The sequence below is a fragment of the Lygodium microphyllum genome, chromosome 4 (assembly GCF_053477565.2).
Source record: "Lygodium microphyllum isolate KBCC chromosome 4, Lygodium_microphyllum_v1.1.10, whole genome shotgun sequence".
NCBI classification, from domain to species: Eukaryota; Viridiplantae; Streptophyta; class Polypodiopsida; order Schizaeales; family Lygodiaceae; genus Lygodium; species Lygodium microphyllum.
The window spans coordinates 145,017,125-145,023,920 of record NC_141138.1 but is presented as its reverse complement, the minus strand read 5'-3'; the positions used below and the strand labels follow the sequence as shown (position 1 = coordinate 145,023,920).

Here is a 6,796-nt window from a genome sequence, read left to right as displayed (position 1 = left end):
CAAGAATCAAAAAGATCGATTGCAAGCTGTTAATTTGCAACTCCTTCATAAAGAAACAGAAATACAAAGCATAAACTTTAAAACCTTCAATAGGCCCCTTGATGAAGCTTCTTTGGGGCTCTCAAGAATGTAATGTATTGGGAAACATATGTAGGTGAAAAGTACATTTGCATGAAATTTGATAGAGTAGATGTTGAACACATTTTTTCATAAATTTGAATCACAAATACTCCATAAGCGAGGCCCGAAAATGCCCCTATTGGATGCATCATCCACACAATTGAAATAGAGGATGCCACTAGTATCACCCAAAAAGAAAAAGAAGAACATTCCACCAAAAAGGTTTGGGTACAAGTCTTTGGCTTTGGACTTCATTCTATGAGCTTACATTGTAACTTAAATGTATGTCCACTAGCCATGGATTGCATTGCAAGAAAGCTATGAGTATATTGTGTATGGCTTATTTTGCAAAAGAGATGTATCTTTGTATGCATGTGTGCAGTGGGCATGGGCATGCATGTCCAATTCCGTAACCTATATTGCAAAAAAACTATGTGAGTCCACGTGCTTGTGTAAGTGGGAATTCTTGCACATTTTACCATGTTTTTTGTATGATCCATTGCAACAACCATCCTAGTAAGTTTAGGTTTCTCAATATGTCAACAATAGGCTCAAGCACAAAAGCTACAATACTAATTTAGTAAGAAGGAAGAAACACCATCAAATTCAACAAGATCATATCCAAAATTTTGAAAGATAAAAATTTGACACAAACTAGTAATGCCCAAAAGAAGGGCATCATACCTCTAGGGAGAGTTGCAAGAGTTAGGATCGAGAGAGAGGAGGCCGACAAGAGAAACAACCTATCATGCTTGTGCCAAAAGAGCTCAATAAGATAGACTCCTATTGATGCTAGTATATTGGCCTTCATGTCACCTTGGTTATCACCTACTAACTCAACATCATACACAACTTCAATAGATTACCTTTTGACTACTCATCTTTGTTTCATTCATGTCTATTGCAGTCGCTTGGCTAGGCAAAGGCACTTGCCAGTTGCTACTTTAGTTTTGATCCTAATAGAGTAGCTTCAATTACTCTCTTACATGTCGATGCTACTTTTTCTCCTTAGGTGCAATTGTGATGGTTGTAATCTTATTAAAAAAGATTGGCCTTCTTTGCATAGTAGCTAGTTCTCCAACAATAGCCCTAGTCAAAATTATACTTACATATTGTGCACCACTTGGGGTCATCATGGCATTGGTAATTAGTTGTGTGAGTGTGGATCCTAGAGCTTGAAGATAGTATTCCCCTTAACTATGGTCAATTGAAAACACACTACTAAACTACAGCACGATTTGGAAGACACATTGATAGTACATAAGAATCACATCATTGTAAGCACATTCTCAACTCTCTCTCTCTCTCTCTCTCTCTCTCTCTCTCTCTCTCTCTCTCTCTCTCTCTCTCTCTCTCTCTCTCTCTCTCTCTCTCTCTCTCTCTCTCTCTCTCTCTCTCTCTCTCTCTTTCATGGATACACGACAGAGTATGGCAGATACCACTACTACTGCCACACAGCCTACAGGAGTACATCATCATTGGACCTCATCTTCTGTAGGTGTCCCTTTGGATAGAGCAGTGGCACTTAGCCGGTCTAGGCGCCCACGTCCACCCGGACGAAGGCCTAGACATCCACACCACAGACAAATTAAAACCATCATTGAGCGCCACAGGAGACAGATGCCAAGACGCCTCAGCTATGCAGAGATACACCTCCCTAGAGAACAGACATATCATTGATGGAGAGTTTTCCTTTCTCTACTCTCACTTTCAGATCACTGACATGTTTCCCTTTTATGGGACACTATTTCATTTCCTTTTCAGTCTTATAGGCATAGATGAGAAACACACCATCATTGTATGTACTGCTTTGGTCTCATAGGCCACATTGGCCTTTTAGAGACGTTAATATACTCTCTCTCTCTCTCTCTCTCTCTCTCTCTCCTCCACTTAAATGGCTATAATACTGAAAACTTTGATTATTCTCTAAAACTAATAGTTTGGCAATAAGAGGACTACAATTAAAGCTAGTAAAATAGTTTTAAAATCTCAAAGCATTGCCTTTATTCAAAATTGTTGGCTTGCTATTGCAAGGCTTAGACAAATGTGTTGGGCCTATTGGCCTTGTACGCTATCTTCAACTTTCTTGTTGGAGGGTGGATGTTACAAAAGATCAATGGAAACTTGAATTTTGAGTCATGGAATTGCTTGGTGTTTTCTCTCTTGCAAAGCTTCATGGAATAGTTGCAGTTTTTTAATGATCTAAATGCAAGGAGGTACCACATGATGTTGCAATTTTGATGATCTAAATGCAAGGAGATACCACACAATGTTGTAGCTTTGATGATCTAAATGCGAGGAGATACCACATGATGTTGCAGTTTTGATTATCTAAATGCAAGGAGATACCACATGATGTTGAGAAGCAATCTCATCATATATTTGTTCCATAGCACCATTCAATGTGGTATCATGATACTACTTGTACATGTTGCAATAACTTGCCTTACTTTGGCAATGAACCCAAATTCCATAATTTATGATAGTGGTAGGATTTTTCTCGAATATATAATTGATTGTAAGAATCTAGCCATGAGACTTCTTGATCTTTTTTAGCTTCTTGAAAGGAAGTATCATTCGTGGTCTTGAGCTTCATTTGGTAGATATTGGGATGCTCATTCATTGTTGTCGGCAAGCCTCTCTTGACCACCTAGCATTGGTAGAACCTCATATCTCCAAACCCCACGACCCTCTCCTTCTCACTTGGCCTCTCTTGCCTTTGAAAGCTCTCTCTCTCTCTCACTCACTCACACACACACACACACACACACACACACTCTCTCTCTCTCTCTCTCTCTAAGCTAGGACTATTAGTTCTTTGCAAGAAAATAGAGATTGGTAGCTCAGATAGGTAATTTAGGACTATTAGTTCTTGCAATAAAATAGAGATAGGTAGCTCAGATAGGAGAATTACCTTCATCAACAACAATTGTTGGGATGATAGAGGAGGTGCAAAGAGAGAGAGAGAGAGAGAGAGAGAGAGAGAGAGAGAGAGAGAGAGAGAGAGAGAGAGAGAGAGAGAGAGAGAGAGAGAGAGAGAGAGAGAGAGAGAGAGAGAGAGAGAGAGAGAGAGAGAGAGAGAGAGAGAGAGAGAGAGAGAGAGAGAGAGAGAGAGAGATCCTTAGCATTGTCCCTACCTCTGCTTGGCTTTGAGGTCATAGGAATTCACCAAAAGAACCCAAAAGCCTATAAGAAATAAAGAGAAAAGGTAGGTCAAATTATAAACATGATTTAAAGATGGACATGAATAAGAGATCCACAACTTGTAACTAAAAAAATGAGCCTCTTATTTGAAGAGAGTGAGCCACTTAAGTAAAGTGAGGGTAAAATTTTGGGGGCAAGAACCACCTTGCCATTGCATGTACATGTGCATATCCTTGCATGCACACATAAGTGCACATGGATTAGTGCACACATGCACTAGAACCAATGTTGCTCCTTGCAATTTAATTAGTATACAAATCCCTTAGGACACACCATACAATCACACATCTTTGCACACACTTAGTGGACATCACCACATATTAGGGCACACATTTCCATTCACATATACTTCTGAACTTAGCCCACCACTCTGGTGCACATCACACTTGCATCACTTATCATCTCCTGCACTTAGCCTTCCATCTTAGTGCACTAAGCTTAGTGTAGTACCCTAGTGCACTACAAGTATCGAGACCCTAGTGCAATTATCTCATCCTTGCACATCAACCCTAGTGCACGACATTATATGCATCTTGGCTATGAACACTCCTTTTAGTGAATTCCACATGCATTGGTTTGCATGATACCTTAGTGCACATGTTGCACCCTACATCCTAGTGCACCTACCTATACTTACATACCAACCCATTCTTGCACTCAACATAAGATACACTTGCACTAGTCACATCCTTGCATACTAGCCTTAACCATTGGTTTACCCACATAGAACCTAGTGCGTCCCATTACATTCTAGGACATGGTTGCTCAACCCTAGTGCACTTGCATTAGCGCGCTACTTAGCCACACTACCATAGTACATTTGCATTACACACTACTGCACACGTAGTTAACTCCTAGTGCACCACCCTCGTAGCTATGCATAACTGCACAATAACCCTTATGTAATTGTCCCTTTGTCTACCCAAATACATGTAAGTTATCTCACATTAGCAATGGCACACATGCACATCGACCCATATTGCTATCCTAGGATAGACATCCTAGTGCATCCCTATGTGTTCGCCTTCACATACAACACCCACACATCTAGGCATAGAGCATATAGATTGAATCAAACCATTGCACACATACATCTTTGTATAAAATAAACTTTGAGAAGTGAACATAAACCAAAAGCCAAAACATAAGAACCAAGGGAATCAAAAGGGAACTCATCATAAAAAAACAATTGAACCCATGGAAACAATATCATCAACTTGACTCTAGATTGTCTACGATGTTGCAAGTTGATTGTTTTGTGAATTCACGAGTTGTTTGAGAAAAAGAGAAATCTTTTTTGCACACAATGCATGAGTATAATCTACACTGAGATTAAGAAAATATTACTTGCTAGATAAACAAACAACTGTAAGAACAAATGGATAAGAACCAGAATAAGGGAAATAACAAATGACAAAGAAAACAACAAACCTCATGGATGAAAAGGAAACTTAAAATTGGAATGTGCAATGTAGTTTCATGCATTTGCAGAGTAGATGCGATCTTGTGACTCCCACTACAAGTAGAGACCCTAGTCCTAGTAGATCTATAGATATTGAAAACATCCTATTCCCAACCTTATCAACCCAGCCATTCAACTAGTCCACCTAGAGGCCAGAGATACCACACACAATAGAATGTAATGAGTTGAAGATTTGGGAAGAGCCTCAAATGATTTCTAGGCCACATTGATACCTTCCAATATGTTGCTAATTTCAATGTCTCTAATATGCTCCCTCAAGCCATGAAACACAAGCTCATGGAGCTACTGGATCAAAGCACTAGCACTCTAAATTGGTTATTGAACATCAACAATGACACAAGATAGTAGCTTGGATACATGCAAGTAGAAATGGATAACACCATTTGCAAAATGTTGTTGAATGCTAGAGTTGCATAATCCTCACAAGATTCATTATCGGATTTAGTGCAAGGTTGCATGTTCGATCGCAGTAATATGCTATAAGTAGGCACACATATTTCTCAATGTCTATTAATGGGAATGGGCAACATCACTACGAGCAAGGAACAAGCTAAAATCCCATTAATGGAAAAAAAACTTGATAAGTATTGAGCACATGATGCCCCTTATAGCTTCATTAAACAAATTGAGTAAGTATGAGAAGCAAATAACCTTATGAGTGACACTAAGAAGGTGCAAACTTTCGAACCGTGCCTCAAAGAGATAGGGCAAACTTGGTCAAGATAGATGCCATTGAGAAATCCTAATCTATATTGCTCAAGGATCTCTTCATTAGGTTCCTTGGAGAGGCCATTTATGGTGACAACCTCATCGTTAGCCTAATGAACATTAAGTAGCAAGAAAAGGAAAGCATAAGAGATTGTGTCTCCAAGGTAAGAAGCCTCTTTAAATGCATACAAATTATTGAAAGGCCCACTCTCAAGGCTATGACCAAAGCTTTCATTAATGGAATCTGCAAAATGAAAATATTTATGAAACCATTATAGAAAACTCAAGCTTGGATCACTCTAGTATCAAGTATGTGCTCGATGAAGCAATTCGTGTTGATAACCTACACTGAGAGAGAAGTAAAGAAGACAAGAAAGCCATTGCTAGCCATTAAGAAGCTCAACTAAGTTGCGGTAAGGTTGAAGTAAATGACACATGAGACCTCATGGCTAACATAAAGAAGCAACAATAAGAGCTTTTAAAAATGGTAGAGAACCTAAGGCCTTATTGAAAAAATACACAGTGCATCCATTGTGAGACCGGCTCCTTTTCAAATCTTCAAGGCCAGTATGCACATGCACTAATTGTGGGTGCTTTGGGTATAAAGAAACCTATTGTGGAGTTCCATGATGACTTCCTAGCCCCAACCCCAACTTTGGCTATCCTTTGTACAACCATGGATTTAATTACCCAAGGTAGCTGCAACCTCTAGCCCTATCAACTGCCTTAGAGTAAAGACAAATATCCCAACAAGTTGAAATCAACACTTTTTAAATTCCTAGACCACTAGGCCCAATCGTCGCTCATCCCCAAAGTGATGCACCTATCCATTATGTTGAGGAGCCAACATAGGATGAGGAATATATTAGCCTTGGGAGCTTGGGAGGTCAACACCTTTTGGGAAGGAGTAGAGTGTCACACTATCCTCCTAGTGGAAGTTCTTAGAGGCTTTATTAGACAAGGAATCATCAATACAAGAATTGGCATTAGCATAATTAACTTGGATGTGCTTTATTCATGGGAAAACCCACCAATTGATCCTATGCATTTCAATTTGATTGTCATTGATATATCTAAGGTCACACCACAAGGAGTGCTAAAAGATTGGCCAATCAAGATTACCAGAGTACATTAATGGTCAACTTTAGGGTCATGAAAGGGGTTGACTATGACTTGTGCTTAGACATCCTTATATTGCAATACACAACTCATTAAGGGCTAGTCCAACAGTCTAGTCTTCATTGAAAATAAGAAAGATGTAGTACTTTAAAAAATGGAGAC

The 6,796-nt window shown here is 39.3% G+C and overlaps 1 pseudogene; it reads right to left on the bottom strand.

The window, feature by feature from the left end:
• Positions 1-2,156: 2,156 nt before the first annotated feature.
• On the bottom strand, positions 2,157-2,791 carry LOC148037728 (large ribosomal subunit protein eL20-like; annotated as a pseudogene).
• Positions 2,792-6,796: the final 4,005 nt, after the last annotated feature.